Source organism: Hypanus sabinus, chromosome 26 (genome assembly GCF_030144855.1).
Source record: "Hypanus sabinus isolate sHypSab1 chromosome 26, sHypSab1.hap1, whole genome shotgun sequence".
Lineage (NCBI taxonomy): Eukaryota > Metazoa > Chordata > Chondrichthyes > Myliobatiformes > Dasyatidae > Hypanus > Hypanus sabinus.
The window spans coordinates 5,398,618-5,422,651 of record NC_082731.1 but is presented as its reverse complement, the minus strand read 5'-3'; the positions used below and the strand labels follow the sequence as shown (position 1 = coordinate 5,422,651).

Here is a 24,034-nt window from a genome sequence, read left to right as displayed (position 1 = left end):
CCCTTTGGCCCACAATGTTGTGCCGACCATGTAACCTACTCTAGAAACTGCCTAGAATATCCCTACCGCATAGTCCTCTATTTTTCTAAGCTCCATGTACCTATCGAAGAGTCTTTTAAAATACCCTATTGAATCTGCCTCTACCACCTTCTCTGGCAGTGCATTCCACGCACCCACCACTCTCTACGTGGAAAACTTACCTCTGACATCCCCCTTGTACCTACTTCCAAGCACCTTAAAGTTATGCCCCCGCATGTTAGCCATTTCAGCCCGGGCAAAAAGCCTCTGACTATCCATACAATCAATTCCTCTCTTCATCTTATACACCTCTGTTAGGTCACCTCTCATCCTCCATCACTCCAAGGAGAAAAGGCCAAGTTCACTCAACCTATTCTCAGAAGATACACTTCCCAATCCAGCCAACATCCTCTGCTCTCTCTCTCTATAGAATCCACATCCTTCCTGTAGTGAGGTGACCAGAACTGAACACAGTACTCCAAGTGGGATCTGACCAAGGTCTTATATTGTTATGATACAGCAACAATGAATATAGAATGGAGACAGGTTTTTTATAAACAAATAAACATTTATTTAAACTCTGCTCAATAAAAATGAAAAGTAAACAAACTACTAACTTAACCGGAAGTTAACTGCTATACGGCAACTCGGAACAGTTCTTAAAGCAATAAATGCGAAAGTCCAAATGATTTATACAGTCAATTAGGAAAGACTCTCCTGAAGTAACGAATTCCTCAACAACGTGGCATTACTGCTGATCCCAGCCAAAATATGCCTTGCCCGAAAGGTTCATGATGAAGGAAATAAAAACGGTTTGAAGGAACTGACATCTTCCTTGACAAATAACACTGCGCCCAACCCTTTCTGCTCTTACAATGCAGGGGCTATCTCGGATGCAGGTTACTATTCCCGGAATGAAGATCCAGTAAGGTCAATCCTGTATTACCACCAACGGCACCAACTTTACTCAATCCTTCGGGTTTCTGTACTCCAGTAAATCTTCACTCTCCAATACTCAGACTTTAAAATTAAATCAAAGATACATCAAACATAACTGGCAGTGATTTTCAAAACTGCCGGCACAACAATAATGTACCTTACAGTAAGAATTAAAACTCCACTTTAAAACAAAACTGCGTCATGAAAGCAAATACACAGCATAACGGAGTAACAGACAACTTAAACAACGTCCCAACAAAAACTCCTGCATCACAGCAGGACAACATACACAGTATACATAGTATTATCATATATCAACTTACAGATTATTACACAGGAGTGTTACAAATGTTAAAATATCACTCCATATAAAAAAATTATATTGTACGTTCAACATCGAGATAGACAATCAGCAATTACATTATCTTTACCTTTAATATGAGTCATTAAAATATTGTACTCCTGTAACATTAAATTCCAATTTAATAACCTTCTGTTTTTGTTTTTCATCTTACTCAGAAACACTAACGGATTATGGTCGGTGTAGACTATAATTGGCTTTTGAGTTGTACCAACATACATATCAAAATGTTCTAAAGCTAACACAAGAGATAACAATTCCTTCTCTATTGTCGAATAGTTTCTTTGGTGCTTATCAAATTTCTCAGAAAAGTTAGCTACTGGATGATCAACCCCATCACCCTCATTCCTTTGCATTAATACTGCTCCTGCAGCCTCATCACTAGCATCCACAGCCAATGAAAAAGGTTTTTCAAAGTCAGGTGCCTTGAGCACCGGTTGTTGACATATCATTGTTTTCAATTTTTCAAATGCTTCTTGACAAGGCACTGTCCACACAAACTTCTCATTCTTCTTCAAGAGGTTAGTTAATGGAAAGGCAACATTAGCAAAATTCTTGCAAAATTTTCGGTAATATCCTACCATTCCCAAGAATCTTCTGAGAGTTTTTTTCCCAGTTGGAGTGGGAATCTCTAAAATTGCCTGAACAGGAGCTACCTTACTTTGACCCACAACATAACCAAGGTAAGTCACAGTGGCATGTCCAAATTCACTCTTAGCTAAATTAATAGTTAAGTTAGCTTTTGAAAGTCTTTCAAACAATTTCTCCACTGCAATAATGTGTGCTTCCCAAGTATCATTTCCTGTCACTAAATCGCCAATATAAGCATCTATATCTTTCAATCCCTGAATCACAGAGTTAATCATCCTCTGGAAAGTACCTGGGGCATTCTTCATCCAAAATGGAAGAACATTATATTCATATAGCCCAAATGCAGAAATCTCTCTACCTGTATCTGTTAATGGAACACACCAATACCCTTTCAATAAATCAATCTTTGTAAGGAACTTTGCTTTTCCAACTTTATCTACACAATCATCTACTCTAGGAATTGGATATGCATCTGTTTTCGTTACAGCATTCACCTTCCTATAGTCCGTATAAAACCTAATACTACCGTCTGGTTTTGGCACCATAACACAGGGTGAACTCCAATTCGAGTTAGAAGGTCGAATAACATTATCCTCTAGCATATATTTAATTTCTTTCTCAGCAAGTTCACACTTTACCATGTTCATCCTATATGGATGTTGTTTAATGGGTTTGGAATCTCCAACATCTACATCATGTGAAGCTATGGTAGTTCTTCTAGGAACATCTGGAAATAAATCTTTATATTTGAAAATTAATTGTTTCATCTGCTGTTTCTGCTCTGGCTGTAAATGTGCTAATTTCTCATCAATATTTTCCAGAATGGTTGAATTTGGTCACCTGGCAGCAACAATGTTGGGTTTAGAATAAGTTTCAAATGAATTATCCATTATGTCTCTAGTGAGATCAAACTCATTATCATTGACCACAACAATCATAGTAGCAGACTGTTTCTCATAATATGGCTTTATCATATTTATATGGCAAAGTTGTGTTGGCCTTCTACGATCTGGAGTTTTTACCACATAATCCACATCATTGATTTTAGACACAATTTCATAAGGACCATGAAATCTAGTTTGTAAAGGATTCGTTTGCACTGGGAAAAGAACCAGCACCTTATCTCCAGGTTTAAGCATCCTCATCCTAGCTCCTTTATCATACCAGGTTTTTATTTTCTCCTGAGCCAATTTTAAATTTTCCCTGGCTAAGCTACAAGCTTTATGTAATCTGACCTTGAATTTCACAACATAGTCTAACAAATTAATGTGTACCTCTTTATTAATCCATTGTTCTTTTAATAAGGCTAAAGGTCCTCTAACTCTTTGCCCAAATACAAGTTCAAATGGATTGAAAACTAAGGATTCTTGTACCGATTCCCTTACTGCAAATAGTAGTAAGTTTATACCCTCATCCCAATCACTTTCATTTTCTACACAACGCATCCTAATCATATTCTTGAGGGTAGAATGAAACCTCTCCAAGGCACCTTGTGATTCTGGATTGTATGCAGATGAGGTAATCTGCTTAGCTCCCAATTTATAAACTATCTGTTGAAACAATCCAGACATAAAATTACTGCCTTGATCAGATTGTATTCCTTAGGTAACTCAAAATAAGTAAAGAATTTTATAAGCGCCTTTGTTACAGTTTTAGTCATTATATTCCTAAGTGGTACTGCCTCTGGAAACCTAGACGAAGTACACATGATAGTTAACAAGTACTGATAACCAGTTTTTGTCTTTGGTAATAGACCTACACGATCTATAATAATTTTAGAAAACAGTTCACCAAATGCTGGAATAGGTTGTAATGGAGCCACTGGTGTAACTTGATTTGGTTTACCCACAACTTGACAAGTATGGCACATTCTACAAAACATCGCCACATCTTTTCTTAAACCAGACCAGTAAAAATGTTTTAAAATCTTGTCCACAGTTTTCCTTACCCCTTGATGTCCACCTAAGGGCACATTATGAGCTAAAGTTAAAATCTCATTTCGATAAACTTTAGGGACAACTACCTGATAAACAATATTCCATTCATCACTTGTAGGAATTGTAGGTGATCTCCACTTCCTCATCAACAATCCTTTTTCAAAATAATATCCTATTGGCACCACCTCAATTTCACTATCTGGTAGAGCTTGTTCTCTTAATTTTATAATCTCAGGGTCTCTACTCTGCTCTGCTATCACCTGCTTCCAAGGCAGAGATAAATCTTCATAGTCAGACTTACTCCAAGAACCTTGTTCAAACAATGAAGGTAAGAAAATCTCTGACACATCCTCAAAACTCGAATCCTGAGTTGAACAGTCAAGAGTAACAACCTCCTTCTGCGCATCAATCTTTTTAGTCATAGCTGTAGTCACAACACAGGAAGAATCTGTGTTAGAATTCATCTCTGGTTCCTCTGACTCCATTGTCAAATGCACTTCAGGAAAAACTTGTCCACCTGCCAAGTCATTACCTAATAATAAAGAAATATCCTTCACAGGTAAGCTAGGCTGTAATCCTACTTTAACAAATCCTATAACTAACCCTGATTTAAAATTTACTTTATGCAGATGTACAGGCATAAGGGCACTCCCAACACCTCGTATATAGTTTACCTCACCAGTATCAGATTCTTCATTAAACTTCAATATACTGTCTAACATCAATGATTGAGAAGCTCCAGTATCCCTAAGGATTTTTATTGGCACCAGAGTAGATCCTTCTTTCAAGGATACAAACCCTTCAGTTATAAAATGATCATATCCCTTTTTAACCTGGTCAGACTCTAACAAAACCTCATTTGTGTTTATCAAACCCTGTGGATTTACAGGTGTTTCAGTATGTTGCACACAAGCATCTGGGACTGCTTCCTTCTCTTTCTTTTTCAGTCGGAAACAGTTAGCTATTACATGGCCAGGTTTCTTACAATAACTACAAATGGGACCAAATTGTCTTTCATTCACAGGCTTACCTTCCTCCTTACCTTTCTCATTAACTTCTGATTTACCTTGATTCACTATGTTACTTTTCCTTTTAAAAATTCTATCCTGAGAAAATTTATTCTTATGGATTAAAGCATACTCATCAGCTAATTTAGCAGAGTCCTGCAGTGTAGCAGTGTCTCTCTCATTTAAGTATGTCCTTATCTCATCAGGGATGCTTCTTTTAAATTCTTCCATTAAAATCAACTCTTTCAATTTATTATAGTCCCCATTTACATTTTTAGAGGAAACCCATCTCTCAAAACACATAGCTTTATCATAGGCAAATTCCACATATGTTTTCTTCCCAGATTTCTTCAAATTTCTGAATCTTTCTCTATAAGCTTCTGGGGCCAACTCATATGCGCTCAATATCTGCTGCTTCACAATATCATAATCAAGTGCTTGCTCAACAGTTAAAGTTGTATAAACCTGCTGTGGTTTACACAAATTACACTCTGCAACAACACTGACCATTTCTCTTTCGGCCACTCTGAAATCAAAGCAATCATTTCAAAATGTTGGAAATATTTCTCTACTTCTGTTTCACTAAATGGAGGGACCAATTTAATTTCCTGACCAACAACAAACGGTTTTCTAGAACCAGAAGACTGATTCTCAGATTTTAATTCCGCCATCTTAAGTTCAAATTCCCTCTTTTTATTTTCAGCTTCTAACCGACTTAGTTCCAAGTGAGCTTCTAATTCCTTCTGTTTTAATTCAGCTTCTATTTTCAGCTTTTCTAGTGCTATTCGTTCCGACTGTAACTGAATCACTGCTTTACTCACAGAAAACCGATCTAAAATCGATACATCGAAAACACTCAACTCTACAAAATGTTCCACAATTTTTCGTTGAATTACAGGCTTTGTTGCATCTTTCGAAATATCTTTAAGTTCCAACCTGCCAGCAATCTCCAATACCTCACCCTTTTACGCCTTCGCTAATAACTGTGTTTGGTGAAGCCAGGAACTCATCAATATCTATTGTTGCTGAATACCACTCACAAGACCATTACCTCATGTCCAGCATAACTTCAATTACATCATGGTCACGTGACAGGTACAAGATACCCACGGGTACGTAACATTTGCTACATCCTGAAAGAATTCTATCAGGCTCATAAAGCACAATCTGCCCTTGACAAAGCCATGCTGACTATCCCTAATCAGATTATGTCTCTCCAAATGCTCATAAATCCTGTCTCTCAGGATCTTCTCCAACACCTTGCCCACCACTGAAGTCGGACTCACTGGGTTATTCTTCGACAAGGGAACATTTGCCATCCTTCAGTCCTCCGGTACTTCTCCCATCCCTACTGATGATCACCGCAAGAGGGTCAGCAATCTCCTCCCTGACTTCCCACAGTAGCTTGGGGTACATCTCGTCTGCTCCCAGCAATTCATCTAAATTAATGCTTTTCAAAATCTCTAGCACATCCTCTTTCTTAATGAAATGCTCAAGCATTTCATAGAAACATAGAAATCTACAGCACAATACAGGCCCTTTGACCCAAAAAGTTGTGCCGAACATGTCCTTACCTTAGAAATTACCTCGGGTTACCCATAGCCCTCTATTTTCCTAAGCTGCATGTACCTATCCAGGAGTCTCTTAAAAGACCCTGTCGTATCCGACTCCAGCAGCCCATTCCACGCACTCACCACTCTCTGAGTAAAAAACTTACCCCTGACATCTCCTCTGTACCTACTCCCCGGCACCTTAAACCTGTGTCCTCTTGTGGCAACCATTTCAGCCCTGGGAAAAAGCCTCTGACTATCCACACGATCAATGCCTCTCATCATCTTACACACCTCTATCAGGTCACCTCTCATCCTTTGTTGGTCCAAGGAGAAAAGGCCTTTCTATGGCTTCCACATCCTTCCTGAGGCAACCAGAACTGAGCACAGTACTCCAAGTGGGGTCTGATTAGGGTCCTATATAGCCGCAACATTACTTCTCGGCCCCTAAATTCAATTCCACGATTGATGAAGGCCAATACACCGTATGCCTTCTTAAACACAGAGTTAACCTGCGTTGCTACTTTGAGTGTCCTATGGACTCGGACCCCAAGATCCCTCTGATCCTCAACACTGCCAAGAGTCTTACCATTAATACTACATTCTGCCATTATATTTGAACTACCAAAATGAACCACTTCTGGGTTGAACTCCATCTGCCACTTCTCAGCCCAGTTGTGCATTCTATCAATGTCCTGCTGTAACCTCTGACAGCCCTCCACACTATCAACACAACACCACCAACCTTTGTGTCACCAGCAAACTTACTAACCCATCCCTCCACTTCCTCATCCGGATCATTTTAAAAAATCACGAAGAGTAAGGGTCCCAGAACAGATCCCTGAGGCACACCACTGGTGACTGACATCCATGCAGAATATGACCCGTCTACAACCACTCTTTGCCTTCTGTGGGCAAGCCAGTTCTGGATCCACAAAGCAATATCCACTTGGATCCCATGCCTCTTTACTTTCTCAATAAGCCTGGCATGGGGTACCTTATCAAATGCCTTGCTGAAATCCATATACACTACATCTACTGCTCTTCCTTCATTAATGTGTTTAGTCACATCCTCAAAAAATTCAATCAGGCTCGTAAGGGATGACCTGCCCTTGACAAAGCCATGTTGACTATTCCTAATCATATTATGCCTCTCCAAATGTTCATTGGGAACCTTTCAAATTTCAGTCCACTGTAAGTCATCCCAACTATTGCCAAGGTGCTTTTCCCCAGTGAATACTGAAGCGAAGATTGACATACTTTATTGATCCCGAGGGAAGTATTTATTAAGTACCTCTGCTACCTCCTCCGGTTCCATACACACGTTTCCACTGTCAAACCTGATCGGTCCTATTCTCACCCGGCTCATCCTCTTGTTCTTCACATACTTGTAGAATGCCAGGGTTTTCCTTAATCTTGCTCGCCAAGGCCTTCTCATGGCCGCTTCTAGCTCCCCTAATTTAATTCTTAAGCTCCTTCCTGGCAACATTATATTTTTCTAGAACTCTATTAGTGCCTTCTTTATTGAACCTTTTGTAAGTTTTTCTTTTCTTCTTAACAAGATTTTCCATATCCTTTGTACGCCACGGTTCTTTTACCAACCATCCTTTCCTTGCCTCAATGGACCACATCTGTGCAGAACACCATGCAAATGTTCCCAATTTATTCTTCAAAGTTCCTGCCCAATAGCTTCATATTTCCCCTTACTCCAATTAAACACTTTCCTAAATTGTTCCTATCCCTCTCCAATGCTATGGTAAAGGAGACAGAATTGTGATCACTATCTCAAAAATGCTCGCCCACTGAGAGATCTGACACCTGACCAGGTTCATTTCCCAATACCAGGTCAAGTACGGCCTCTCCTCTTGTAGGCTTATCTAAACCCATTGTTGTAAGGAGATGCCAGTCAATATTAGGAAAATTAAAATCAGCCATCACCACAACCCTGTTATTATTGCATCTTTCCAGAATCTGTCTCCCTATCTGCCCCTCGATGTCCTTGTTACTATTGGAAACTTTATAAAAAAACACCTAGTAGAGTTATTGTCCCTTTCCTGTTTCTGACTTCCACCCACCCTGACTCAGTATACCATCTCTCCATGAGTTCATCCTTTTCTGCAGCCGTGACACTATCTCTGATCAACAATGCCACACCCTCACCTCTTTTGCCTCCCTCCCTGTCCTTTTTGAAACATCTAAAACATGGCACACTCAGCAGCCATTCCTGCCCCTGACACATCCAGATCTCCGGAGCCATGCACTTTATCTGAATTCTTCTTTAATACCGAAGGCACCAGACTCCCCATTGCCCCAATCACAACACCTTCTCTTAGGATACCCAGAATGATCAGGCTTTCATTCAACAGCACAGATGTCAGTAAGTCTCCCACATTCTATGTATTCAGATTAACAATGCAACTTAGATGCAAGACCGTAGACGTCCACAGACATCCTGGAGGCCCTCGGCTTAGTGGCCAGGAAGAGCTAGGCCGCAGCTTGAAAGGTAAGATCAAAAGACCATAAGATATACTGCAGGAGCAGAATTGGGTCATTTGGCCCATTGAGTCTGCTCCACCATTCCATCATGTCTGATTTGTTATCCCTCTCAAACCCACAGTCCTGCCTTCTCTCCATAACCTTTGGTGCCCTGACTAATCAAACGCCCATTAACCTCTGATTTAATGACTTGGGCCTCCACCGCTGTCTGTGTCAATGAATTCCGCGGATTCACCACCCTCTGGCTGAAGAAATTCCTCATCATCTCTGTTCAAAAGGGACGTCCATGTATTCTGTCCTTGTCCTCTGGTCCTAGACTGCCCCACTATTGGAAGCATTCTCTCCACATTCACTCTAAACAGGCCTTCTACAAGTCTCCATGGTTGAACGTGAGCAGGATTTTTCCAGGTCAAGATAAGTTTGGATGAAAGTGGTAGGATTTGGGACTCGGCAAGACTGCAAAGAAAACCAGGAAGGACAAGGAGCTGCAGGTGAGGGTGTTGGTTTGCAGCAGATCGCACTCTGGTAACTGGCTGCAGTTCTCCTACACTGCAGTGACCACACTGCGATTACAGCTACCGTGCAATGGGCTGCGATGACAACAGACAATGTTGCACTGGGATCTCAGCCATCCAGTTAGATCCCAATGGCAATACTACTCTGTGGAGAGACAGTCCTGTCAGTACCTCCAGGTGAACTTTGTCTTTTGGTGTGTTTCCCCCAGCTGTCAGTCTGTGGTTTTGTATTGCCATGTGCTCCTGTCCGCGCTCCTGCTCTACCCCAGCCCCTGTATCACTGAGTATTCCGTCTCTCATCTGTTTCTCATTATTACCTGTGTCTCATTGTGCTCCACCTATCACCTGCCTCTCTGGTTATTGCTCAGTGTATTTCAGTCCTGTGTTTTCACCTGTTTGTTGCCAGATTGTGCCAGTGAGATTTCCTGAGCCTTTCCAGCATCTGTCTGTCTGAATATCGACTCTGCCTGTTTCCTGATTCTGGTTTTTGGATTTCTCTGGATGTTTTGATCCCTGCCTGAACTTTGACACTTTGTACCTCGGGATTTGTTACTCAATTAATATCACTGTGTGCGCAGTACTGGGTCTGCGATTAGATCCCTGAACCTCCGCCCTGACACGTCCACAGCCATCATTCCAGTGTGGGAATAGTGGGAATAAAGGGTGCCTTTTCTGGTTGGCTGCCAGTTCTCTGCAGAGGTCGGTGTTGGGACCACCACTTCTCATTTTATAGATTAATGATCTGGATGATGGGATTGCCTTTCTGGCCAGGTTTGCAGATGATAGGCTGAGGGGGCAGGTAATGGGGAGGAACACACAAGAAATGCAGAAGGAACTCAGCAGGTCAGGCAGCATCCATGGAGAGGAATAAAGAGTCAACATTTCAGGCTGAGACTATCAGGACTGGGAAGCGAGGTGGAAGAAGCCAGGTTAAGACCGTCGGGGAAAGGGGAGGAGTGCAAACTGGAAGGTGATGGGGGAGCCAGCTGAGAGGGGTGATGTGGGGGTGGGGATGACCTGAGGAGCAGGGAGGTGATAGATAGAAAAGTCAAAAGGCTGCAGAAGAAGGAATTTGTTAGTGTTGAAGAAGCAGGAAGTTTACAGAAGGACTTTAACACACTTGGAGAATGGGAAAAGAAGTGGCAGATGGAATACAGTGTATGATCATGCACTTTGGTAGAAAGAATAAAGGTGTAAATGATTTTCCAAAAGGGAGTAAATACAGAAATCGGAGGTGCAAATGGACTTGGGAGTCCTGGTGCAGTATTCTCTAAAGGTTAACTTGCAAGTTCAGTCTGTGGTGAGGAAGGCAAATGCAATGTTAGCATTCATTTTGAGAGAACTAGAACATACAACATAGAATAGTACAGCACATTACAGGCCCTTCAACCCACAATGTTGTGCTGACCCTCAAACCCTGCCTCACATATAACCCCCCACCTTAAATTCTTCCGTATACCTGTCTAGTAGTCTCTTAAACTTTACTAGTGTATCTGCCTCCACCGCTGACTCAGGCAGTGCATTCCACGCACCAACCACTCTCTGAGTTAAAAACCTTCCTCTAATATCCCCCTTGAACTTTCCTCCCCTTACCTTAAAGCCATGTCCTCTTGTACTGAGCAGTGGTGCCCTGGGGAAGAGGCGCTGGCTGTCCACTCTGTCTATTCCTCTTAATATCTTGTACACCTCTATCATGTCTCCTCTCATCCTCCTTCTCTCCAAAGAGTAAAGCCCTAGCTCCCTTAATCTCTGATCATAATCCATACTCTCTAAATCAAGCAGCATCCTGGTAAATCTCCTCTGTACCCTTTCCAATGCTTCCACATCCTTCCTATAGTGAGACAACCTGAACTGGACACAGTACTCCAAGTGTGGCCTAACTAGAGTTTTATAGAGCTGCATCATTACATCGCGTCTCTTAAACTCTATCCCTCGACTTATGAAAGCTAACACCCCATAAACTTTCTTAACTACCCTATCTACCTGTGAGGCAACTTTCAGGGATCTGTGGACATGTACCCCCAGATCCCTCTGCTCCTCTACACTATCAAGTATCCTGCCATTTACTTTGTACTCTGCCTTGGAGTTTGTCCTTCCAAAGTGTACCACCTCACACTTCTCCGGGTTGAACTCCATCTGCCACTGCTTAGCCCACTTTTGCATCCTATCAATGTCTCTCTGAAATCTTTGACAATCCTCTACACTATCTACAACACCACCAACATTTGTGTCGTCTGCAAACTTGCCAACCCACCCTTCTACCCTTCTACAAGCAAGGATGTAATGCTGAGGCTTTATAAGGCATTGGTCAGACCACTTTTGGAGAGATGTGAATAGTTTTGGGCCCGACATCAATGAAAGGATCACTCACTATGTGACTCCATTGTCTATTCGTCCCTTCCCACTGATCTCCCTCCTGGTGCTTACCCTTGCAAGCAAAGCAATTGCCATACTTACCCCTACACTTCCTCCCTCACAACCATTCATGGCCCCAAACAATACGTCCTGGTTGGGAGACACTTTGCCTGTGACTCTGTTGGGGTTTTCTACAGTTATCATTGGTGAGACCCAGCGTAGAGTGGGAGACCACTTCACCAAGCACCAAGTCCACCAGTAAAAGCAGGATAGCCCAGCGGTCACTATTTCAATTCTGCTTCCCATTCCAACATGTCCTAGTCATAGAAACAGGCTCTTTGGCTCATCTAGTCCATGCTGAAACCATTCAAACTGCCTACTCCCATGGAACTGTCACCAGTCACCTACCACTTTGTATTTCTTCCTCCCCGCCGTCCACCTCCTTCTCATCATTTTTCTCCAGTTCTGATGAAGGGTCTCGGCCCGAAATGTCGACTGTTTACTCTTTTCCATGGATGCGTCCCGGCCTGCTGAGTTCCTCCACTGTTGCTTTGGATTTCCAGCATCTTGAGATTTTCTCCTGTTTGTAAGAAAGGATGTGTTGGCATTGTAGAGGGTCCAGAGGAGATTTCCACATAGGAATGAAAGGGTTACCATATGAGGAGCATTTGATGGCCCTGGGCTGGTATTCAGGACCTCAGGTGCTGTCAGTGTGGAGTTTGCACGTTCTCCCTGTGACTGTCTGGGTTCCCCTGAATGCACCAGTTTCCTCCAAGGATGGGGGTTGAGCACCAGGAGATTAGAGATTTGTCACACTTACGTCAAACCATGCAGTGAAATGCGTCACTTTCATCAACGCTTTGGCGGGCAGCCTGCAAATGTTGCCACATTTGCTGTGCCAATGTAGCATGTCCACAACTCACTAACCTAACCCGTATACCTTTGGAAAGTGGGAGGAAACCAGAGCACCCGGAAGAAACCCACGCTATCACAGGGAGAACATATAAACTCTTTACAGATAAAAATGGGAATCAAATCCCGGTCAGTAATCACTGGTGCTGTGATAGCATCACGCTAACCATTACACTACAGTGCTACATGTGCACAGAATAGTACAGCACAGGAAGAGGCCATTCAGCCCACACCTGGCCAATCAAACTAATTCCATCTGCCTGCACATGGGTCCATATCCCTCTATTCTCTAACTGTTTATGTACCTTAAAACATCTTGAACTTCACTATCACATCTGCTTCCACCATTTCCCCTGTCTGTGTGCTCCAGGCACCTACCACCCTCTGTAATGCCATCTATAAATTTTGCCAGCAGCACAAGCATTGTTGGCAGAATTCCAGATGGCGATGAGGAAGCGTACAAGAGTGAGATAGATCAGCTGGTTGAGTGGACTTTAGGAAGGGGAAGTCCAGGGAGCACACACCAGTCTTCATCGAGGGATCAGCAATGGAAAGGGTGAGCAGTTTCAAGTTCCTGGGTGTCAACATCCTAGGCCCAACATCAATGCAATTACAAAGAAGGCACAACAGTGGCTATATTTCATGAGGAGTTTGAGGAGATTTGGTATGTATATGTGTGTGTACATATACACACACACACACACACACACACACACACACACACACACACACACAGTGATTTGGAAAAGTATTCAGCCCCCACAACTATTTTCACATTTTACTTTCTTTTTTCCTAAATTGAAAATATATTCAAGGGATTTTTCAAGCTAATCTGCAAAACATTGTGTATCATGGCAAATCAAAAGAAATATTCCAAAACTTGTCAACAATTTACTAAAAATTTAAAAAAAAATTGTGAGGCAGAAAGAAGTATTCATCCCCTTTGTAATTACTATGCTAACTTACCTCAGGTGCACGGTACTGTATTAACTTACCAACTCTCCCGATCTGGTGGTGTAGAAAATTGGAGGATCGCCTGTTTTCAATTAATTCATAAGAATAAGTACCACCTCTCCCTGTAAGGTCCAACAGTATGGTAGAGTGTCACCAGACCAAACCAAAATGAAGACAAAAGAACATTCAAGACAGTTAGAGAAATGATAATAGAGAAACACAAGTCCAGGGAAGGGTACAGAACCATCTCAAAGACACTGAACGCACCTCAGAGCTCATTGCAGTCCTTCGTGAAAAAGTCAAAGGAAATATGAAACCACAGCCACACGATCCAGGTCAGGCCACCTCTCTAAACTTGGTCGCTGGAGAAGAATAACACTTTCAGAGAGGCTACTGTGATACCAACAGTGAGCTGCAGAAATCAATGGCTGCAACTGGAGATGAAATTCATAGCTCCACAATCTCTAAGGTCTTGCACAAACAGGGGATTTATGGAAGAGAGGCAGGGGAGAAGCCCTGGCTAAAATCAAAGCATCTCTTTGCCCTAAAGACTTTGCAAAACATCACTTAGAAGGTACTGTAAAGAATTAGGTCTTGTGGTTAGATGAGACTAAACTGGAACTTCTTGGCCTCAACATTAAGCAGTACATGTGGTGTAAGTCTAATATTGGACATCAGCCAAGTAACATCATCACTCTGGTGGAGGTAGCATCATACTATGGGGATGCTTTTCAGCAGCAGGGCCTAGACATCTGGACATGATTGATGGGAAGACGAACATGAATGCTAGATACAGAAAGATCCTGGATAGAAACCTGCCAGCTCCTGCCAGAAAGCTTAAACAGGGGAGGAAGTTCATCTTTCAGCAGGACAACGACCCAAAGCACACGGCGAGAGCAATCCATGAAGTGGCTTTAAATGAAGAATATTTATGTCTTTGAGTGGTCCAGTCAGAGTCCTGAACCCAAACATTTCTGGCAAGACCTCAAGATTGCTGTCCACCACAACTACCCAACTAACCTGGCACAGCTTGAGCAATTTTGTACGAAGGACCGGGCAAATCCTGCTCCATGTTGTGCAAACCTAATAGAGACTTATCCAAAAAGACTACAGGTGGTAATAGCTGCAAGAGGTGGTTCAAATCAGCATAGAGCAAAGGGGGATGAATACTTCTGAACTGCTGACATTTCAATTTTTGAATTTTTAGGTTTTCATGCTTTACAATTTTCTGTGTTTTTTTGGACTGTGGTGTGAAAAAGGAGATGTGATTCACAAATAAAAATCCTCAATTTTCAGAGAGAAGTCATCTCTCTGACAGTGGTGTCAAGAAAACAACCTCTCCCTCAATGTCACAAAAACAAAGAAGCTGGTTGTGGATTACAGGAGGAATGGAGATGGGCTATTGAAATCGATGGATCTGGGGTTGAGAGAGTGAACAGCTTTAAGTTCCTCAGCATAAACATCACCAAGGACCTCACTTGGTCTGTACACACCAGCTTATGTTGAAAAAAGCACAACAGCGCCTCTTTCACCTCAGAAGGTTGAATAAGTTTGGTATGAGTCCCCAGATCCTAAGGACTTTCTACAGAGGCACAATTGAGAGCTTGTGTGACAACTGCATCACTGCCTGGTGTGGGAACTATACTTTCTCAATCACAGGACTCTGCAGAGAGTGGTGCGGACAGCCCAACGCATCTGTAGATGTGAACTTCCCTCTGTTCAGGACATTTACAGAAACAGGAGTGTAAAAAGGGCCCGAAGGATCATTGGGGACCCGAGTCACCCCAACCACAAACTGTTCCAGCTGCTACCACCCGGGAAACGGTACCACAGCACTAAAGCCAAGACCAACAGACTCTGGGACAGCTTCTTCCACCAGGCCATCAGACTGATTAACTCACGCTGATTTGAGCGTATTTCTATGTTACATTGACTGTTCTATTTATTATAAATTATTATGAATTACTATGATTGTACATTGCACATTTAGACAGACATAACATAAAGATTTTTACTCTTCATGTATGTGAAGTTTATAAGAAATAAAGTCAATTCATTTCAATTTTCAGTTAGATTGAACAAAATCCCTCATTTAAGTGAACAAAGGGTTGGGGGAGCTGAATAATGTACATAGGTACATTAAGCATCATACAGGCTCTTTGACCCACAATGCTTGCCAACCTTTAAACCTACTTCAAGATCAATCTAACCCTCCATTTTTCTTTCATCCATGAGTCTAAGTCTCTTAAATGTCCCTAATGTGCCCACTTTTACAAGGCACTATGCATATAATACTTCGACTATCCCATAATGTAATAAACCTCCATCAGTTGGCCCCTCAGCCTCCGACACTCCAGAGTAAACAACCCAACTCTCCTTACAGCTCGTACCCTCTACTCAAGGCAGCATCCTGCTGTACATCTTCTGCACCCTCCCCAAATTCACTTTCTTTCTGTAATAGGGTGACCAGAACTGCACACAGCACTCAAAACATGGACTAACCAAAGATGTAGGAAGCTGCAAATGAGCAGCATGGAGTGTTAGTGTAACACTATTACAAGTTGACAAGGTCCCTCACGAGAGACTCATCCAGAAAGTCATGAGGCATGGGATAAGTGGAACCTTGGCTGTTTGGATAAAAAAATTGGCTTAAAGGAAGATAGCAGAGGGTAGTTGTGGAAGGAAAGTATTCTGCCTGGAGGTCGGTGACTAGTGGAGTGCCGCAGGGATCTGTCCTGGGACCCCTGCTATTTGTGATTTTTATAAATGACCTGGATGTAGAGGCAGAAGGATGGGTGAGTAAGTTTGTGGATGACACGAAGATTGGAGGAGTTGTGGATGGAGCTGCAAGTTGTCGAAGGTTACAAGAGGACATAGACAGGCTGCAGAGTTGGGCAGAAAAATGGCAGATGGAGTTCAATCCGGACAAGTGTGAGGTGATGCATTTTGGAAGGACAAACCAGAAGACTGAGTACAGGATTAATGGTCAGTTACTTAAGAGTGTGGATGAACAAAGGGACCTTGGGGTTCAAATCCATACATCCCTCAAGGTCGCCGCACGGGTTGATAGGGTAGTTAAGAAGGCCTATGGGATACTAGGCTTCATTAACAGGGGGATTGAGTTCAAGAGTAGAGAGGTCATGTTGCAACTCTACAAATCTCTGGTAAGACCACACTTAGAGTATTGTGTTCAATTCTGGTCACCTCATTATAGGAAGGATGTGGAAGCTATGGAGAGCGTGCAGAGGAGATTTACCAGGATGTTGCCTGGTTTGGAGAACAAATCATATGAAGCAAGGTTAGCAGAGCTGAGACTTTTCTCTTTGGAGCGTAGAAGAATGAAAGGGGACTTAATAGAGGTCTACGAGATTATGGGAGGCATATATACAGTGGATAGTCAGTCCCTGTTTCCCAGGGCACCGATAGCAAACACCAGAGGGCATATGTACAAAATTAAGGGAGGGAAGTTTAGGGGAGACATCAGGGGTAAGTTTTTTACACAGGGGGTTGTGAGTGCCTGGAATGACTTGCCAGGGATGGTGGTGGAGGCAAAAACATTAGGGGTATTCAAGAACCTCTTGGACAGGCACATGGATGAAAGAAAAATAGAGGGTTATGGGGTAGTGTGGGTTTAGTACTTTTTTTAAGGATTATATGGGTTGGCACAACATGGAGGGCTGAAGGGCCTTTACTGTGCTGTAATGTTCTATGGTTCTATGGTAAGTTCAGTGCCACTACTATCTGCAAGGTTTTAGTATGTTCTCCTCATGACCGTGTAGATTTCCTCCGGGTGCTCTGGTTTCCTCCCACATTCCAAAGACGCGAGGGTTAGTAGGCCGAATGGTAACATGGGCTGTATGGAAGGGTTGGGCCGAAAGGCCTGTTACCCTGCTGTACCTCTAAGTAAAAACAAAAATAAACACGACTTGCCAACTTTTGTACAACACCCCAAACAAATGGTATACACCTATGTCACCACCCTATCCACTCTCAGGGAGCCAGGGACCTGCACCCCAAGGTCCCTCTGTATTCCAGTGTGCCAAAGTTTAGGTGGTTTATCAGCTGCTGAAACGACCTGGTGTGCGGATGGGCGGGAGAATCGTAGAGCAGTCGATGGAAATGTGGGAAAAGTAAAACAGGATCGGTGACTGGTGGTTAGCACAGACTCAATGGGCCAAAGGGCCTGATTCTGTGATTACACATTTCCACTCTACCCAAATAAGAAGGCTCCTCCTGACCGTTGGAGACTGGGAGCTGTCCCGCTGCTCTGGAGCGCAGTGTGGAGAGCGAGGAACAGCTCGACACTGTATTATAAACAGGATGTGCTAATCATTTGTAGGCTTCCCCTCCAACGGCCGAAATCTGCAACTCCACCCTGGCCACAATCACATATCAGTCCCACCCTCGAAACCTACCCCCAGGCTCTCAGGCCTGGCCACCAGCATGGGACGTGGCCTGTTAACCCTGGAGGCAATGAAACTACTGCTGGAACTCCGTCACTCTCGGCCCAGGATATTCACAAGGGTGTAGGTTCTGAAGCTCAGTACGGAGTGAATTAGACAGGTGACCAGGAGGGAAAGGAAAATAAAGAGTCTGGAGGATACACATGGGAACGACTGCAGGAATGAAAAGGTTAACATGAGGAGCGTTTGATGGCTCTGGGCCTGAATTCGCTGGAGATTAGAAAAATGAAGGGGAGGATCTCATTGAAATTGATTGAATATTGAAAGGCCAAGATAGAGTGGATGTGGAGAGGATGTGTCCTTTAGTGAGTGAGTCTAGAACCAGAGGGCACAGCCTCAGAATTGAGGGACGTCCATTTAGAAAGGAGGCAATTCTTCAGCCAGAGGGTAGTGAATCTGTGGAATTCATTGCCACAGGCAGCTGTGGAGGCCAAGTCATTGGGTATATTTAAATCAGAGTTTGATAGATGCTTGATTAGTAATGGTGATAAATGTTACAGGGAGAAGGCAGGAGAATGGAGCTCAGGGGAATAATAAATCTGCCATGATGGAATAGCAGAGCAGACCTGAGCAGAGCAGAGTGGCCTAACTCTCATCGAACATAGAAATCTACAGCATATTACAGGCCCTTTGGCCCACAATGTTGTGCCGACCATGAAACCTACTGTAGAAACTGCCTAGAATTCCCTGCTGCATAGTCCTCTATTTTCCTAAGCTACATGTACTTGTCTAAGAGGCTCCTAAAAGACCCTCTCGTATCCGCCTCCACCACCGCCGGCGGGGAAGCATTCCACACACCCACCACTCTGTGTAAAAAACTACCCCTGACATCCCCTCAGTACCCATTTCCGAGCACTTTCAAACTATGCCCCCTCAATTTAGCCACTTCAGCCCTGGGAAAAAGCCTCTGACTATCCACACGATCAATGCCTCTCATCATCTTATACACCTCTATCAGGTCACTTCTCATCCTCCGTCGCTCCAAGGAGAAAAGGCCGCGTTCACTCAACCTATTCTCATAAGGTATGCCCTCCAATCCAGGCAACATCCTTGTAAATCTCCTCCGCACTCTATAGTATCCACACCTTTCCTGTGGTGAGGTGATCAGAACTGAACTCAGTACAAGTGGGGTCTGTCTAAGGTCTTATAGAGCTGTAAAATTACCTCATAGCTCTTTAACTCAATCCCACAATATATGAACACACCATAGGCCTTCTTAGCAACACTGTCAACCTGCACAGCAGCTTTGAGTGTCCTATGTACACGGACCCCAAGATCACTCTGATCCTCCACACTGCCAACAGTCTTACCATTAATATTATACAGTATTCGGTCTTCAAATTTAACCTACCAAGATGAACCACTTCACACTGATCTGGGTTGAACTCCATCTGCCACTCCTCAGCCCAGTTCTGTATCCTACCGATGTCGTGTTGTAACCTCTGACCTCCAGACCATCCACAACATCCCCAAACTTTATGTCATCAGCAAACTTACTAACCCATCCCTCCACTTCCTCACCCAGGTCATTTATTTTAAAAAATCACACAGAAGACGAGTCCCAGAACAGATCCCTGCAGACCACTGGTCACCGACCTCCATGCAGAATGTGAACCATCTACAACCACCCTTTGCCTTCTGGATCCACAAAGCAAGGTCTCCTTGGAACCCATGCCTCCTTACTTTCTGAATGAGCTTTGCATGGGGAACCTTATCAAATGCCTTACTGAAATCCATATACACTACATCCACTGCTCTACCTTCATCAATGTGTTTAGTCACATCCTCAAAAAATTCAATCAGGCTCGTAAGGCACCACCGGCCTTTGACAAAGCTACGCTGACTATCTTTAATCAGAGCCTGTCTCTCAGGATCTTCTCCAACTTGCCCACCACTGAAGTCAGACTCACTGGTCTGTAATTTCCTGGGTTATCTCTACTCCCTTTCTTGAACAAGAGAACAACATCTGCAACCCTCCAATACTCCAGAACTTCTCCTGTCCCCACTGATGATGCAAAGATCATCACCAGAGGCTCAGCAATCTCCTCCCTTGCCTCCCACAGTAGCCTGGGGTATATCTCATCTGGTGACTTATCTAACTTTAATGCTTTTCAAAAGTTCCAGCATATCCTCTTTCTTAATGTCTATACGCTCAAATGTTTCAGTCCACTTTAAGTCATCCCCACAATTGCCAAGGTCTTTTTCCCCGGTGAATACTGAAGCAAAGTATTTATTAAGTACTTCTGCTACCTCCTCCGGTTCCATTCACACGTTTCCACTGTCACACCTGATCGGTCCTATTCTCACAGGGCTTATCCTCTTGTTCTTCACATACTTGTGGAAAACTTGTGGGTTTTCCTTAATCCTGCTCTCCAAGGACTTCTCATGGCCCCTTCTGGCTCTCCGAATTCCATCCTTAAACTCCTTCCTAGCAACCTTGTGATTTTAACAGTACCTAGTTTGTTGAACGTTTTGTAAATTTTACTTTTCATTAACTAGATTTTCCACATTTTTGTACACTGTGGTTCCTTTACCGCACCAATCTTTCCCTGACTCAATGGAACATACCAATGCAGAACTCCATGCAAATGTTCCCTGAACATTTCTGCTGTGCATTTCCCTGAGAACATCTGCTCCCAATTTATGTTCCCAAGTTCCTCTCTTATAGCATCATATTTCCTCCTACCCCAAATTGTCTGCTTCTATCCCTCTTCAGCACTATGGTGAAGGAGATAGAATTGTGGTCACTATCTCCAAAATGCTCTCCTACCGAGATATCTGACACCTGACCAGGTTCATTTCCCAATACCTGATCACATACAGCCTCCCCTCTAGTTGACTTATCTATATATTGCATCACAAAACCTTCCTGAACGCACCTAACAAACATCACCCTATCTAAACCCCTTGCGCTAAGGAGATGCCAATCAATATTAAGATAATCAAAATCACAACTGTTCAAGAATCTGCCTCCCTGTCTGCTCCTCAATGTCTCTGTTACTATTGGGTGGTTTATAAAAAAGCACCTAGTAGAGTTATTGCCCCTTTCCTGTCTCTGACTTCCACCCACAGTAGACCATATCTCCAAGCCTTCCCCCTTTCCTTCAGCCATGACACCATCCCTGATCAGCAATACCACACACATCTTTTGCCTCCCCCCCCCTTTTTGAAACATCTAAAGCCTGGTACACTCTGCAGCCATTCCTGCCCCTGAGACATCCAAGTCTCTGTAATGGCCACCACATCATAATTCCATGTATTAATCCACACTCTGTTCAGCTGCCTTGTTTAGGATAGTCCTTGCATTAAAATAGACACATCAGAAACCATCAGGTTGAGTGCACCTTTGCTCTAACATCTGCCTAACCTTCCTCACAAACTCCCTCCAAGCTGTCTCTACTTGTGTTCCAACCTCCCCATCCTCTGCCTCTTCATTTCGGTTCCCACTCTCCTGAAAATTTAGTTTAAACTCTCCCCAATAGCCTTAGCAAACCTCCCCACCAGGATATTGGTCCCCTTCATGTTCAGGTGCAACCCCTCCTTTTTGTACAGGTCATACCTGCCCCAGAAGAGGTGCCAATGATCCAGAAATCTGAATCCCTACCCCCTGTTTCAAGCCCCCAGCCATACATTTATCCTCCACTTCATTCTATTCCTAAGCTCGCTGATGCATGGCACAGGCAGCAATCCCGAGATTACAACCTTTGAGGTCCTGCTTTTCAGCTTCCTTCCTAACTCCCTGTAGTCTGCTTTCAGGACCTCCTCCCTTTTTCTACATATGTCATTGGTACCAATATGTACCATGACCTCTTAGCTGTTCACCCTCCCATTTCAGGATATCACGGACGCAATCCCAGACCTGGGAGGCAAGCTACCATACTTGTTTCTTTTTTGCACCCACAAAATCACTTATCTGTCCCCTAACTATAGAGTCCCCTCTATAACTGCTACCTTCTTTTTCCTTCCCTACCCTCCTGAGCCAGAGGGCCAGACTCAGTGCCAGAGGCACACAGCCAGTTGCTTCTCCAGTTAGCACCCCCCCAACAGCACTCAAAATGGAGCACTTATTGTTTCAGGGAGACGACCACACTTCCTGAGGCCCTCCTTCCCCTCCTCTCCTGACTGACACTCACTTATCTGTCTCCTGTGGCCCTGGGTTGACTACCTGCCTGTAGCTCCTGTCTATCACCTCCTCACTCTCCCTGAGAAGCTGCAGCTCCAGTTCCTTAACTCGGTGTCTCCGGAGCTGTGGCTCGATGCACCTGGCGTCAGGGAGGCTAGGAGTCTCTCTGGCATCCCACATCTGACAACCCAGAACAGAAAACTGGCCTACCCTTGTTAGGGGGGGAATAAAGCAACCTACCTTGAGCCACGCTGCTCTGACAACGCCTCTTTTTATTTTGGAGGTTTCTCAGCGCCCTTGTGCGATAATGAGCTGCGGTGTCTGCGCCCTTCTCTCAGAAGCGCAGTCGCTCCTTGAATCGACTGGTCCGCCACTAATGTGCCGAGCCCCACAAAACGCTCCTTTTTAAACTCTTCTCCCCGACCTGTGCGAAGCGCAGTCGCTCCTTGAATCGACTGGTCCGCCACTAATGTGCCGAGCCCCACAAAACGCTCCTTTTTAAACTCTTCTCCCTGACGAAGCTCACTCTCTCTTCAGATCAATCAGTCTGCTGCTAATGTACTAATTCTCCTTCCATGTCTTCTGGTCTTAAAGAATCACTTCAGTGTGATATGAGCCCTGCAGATTTTTAGGTTAGTTTAGACATACAGTATCGTAACTAACTCTTCCGGCCCAGCTTGTGCCGCCCATGCGACCAGCTAACCTACCAAGCTGTACATCTTTGGGATCTGGGACGGTCACAGGGAGAACACACAAACATTGTTTGGCAGAATTGAACCTGGTCACTGGCATTGTGCCACCCCACTTGGTGGAGGTGAGACTGGGTCAGGGTTTCTCCCTTGGCACTGCCCATGATATTAAGGCAGAGCTCAAGGAGGTGGATGGTGCAAATCAAACACCCCTATGGCAGAGCACACAACAGGCTCCTCAGCACACAATATTAAACATGCCCTACTAAACTAACCCCTTCTGCCTACACAACCTCCATATCCCATTTATATAAATAAGCAGAGCAAAAATAGTGAGGTAGTTTACATGGGTTCAATGTCCATTCGGAAATCTGCTGGTGCACAGGACGAAGCTGTTCCTGAAACGTGCTTGTGTGTCTTCAGCCTCCCGAACCTCCTCCTGGATGGTAGCAATGAGTTGTGGCCAAGTTCTGGGTGATGAATGCAGAGTCCACTTTCCATCTTAGCAGTGTTGCCCCAGGTTAACCAGTACACACACACACCTTCACACCAGTGCAGTCCACGCACCATTCGGGAGCTGGCAAGGAAGGTGTCCACTGGAGACTCTGGCAACCTCTGGGCAGTGCTAACAGGAGATGCTGGAAATACTGGGCTGGCAACGGAAGGTGGGGGTGCGGGGAAAGGGAGACTGCGTCCAAGATCCTGCTGATCTCTCCCAGAACACCGCCTGGCCAACCCAGAGTAAGGAGTTGATAGGGTTTAACTTCATTCACCATAACCGTCTACCTGTATGAAGAATTTGCTGCAGTGTGTTGGTCAGGGCACGACATACAACAGGGAACAATTAGTCTAAACCATAAGGAATTATATAAAATAAAGGTAGAGGTTAATGGAATAAAGTGTGTGCAAAGACAAACACCAACACGTATTCACAATGCACAATGTCCACAGTGCAGGGCAGTGATGGGGGTAATCGATAGTGGGGAGAGCTAATTAGAATGGTTGATCAGATTAGCTTCTTTCGGTCCTGTGCAGTAGCCCCTCCATACCAGACAGTGATGCAGCCTGTCAGAATGCTCTCCATGGTACAACTATAGAAGTTTTTGAGTGTATTTGTTGACATG

General features: G+C 43.8%; 1 long non-coding RNA gene across 1 annotated transcript; it reads right to left on the bottom strand.

Annotated features, from left to right (window-relative positions):
- Positions 1-602: 602 nt before the first annotated feature.
- LOC132381765 (uncharacterized) lies at positions 603-22,786 on the bottom strand. The gene is made up of 3 exons (XR_009508115.1): positions 22,462-22,786; positions 12,178-12,349; positions 603-1,038 (listed from the first exon to the last, which is right to left on the bottom strand). It is a non-coding gene; the product is annotated as an uncharacterized LOC132381765 (long non-coding RNA).
- Between the last annotated feature and the right edge of the window lie 1,248 nt (positions 22,787-24,034).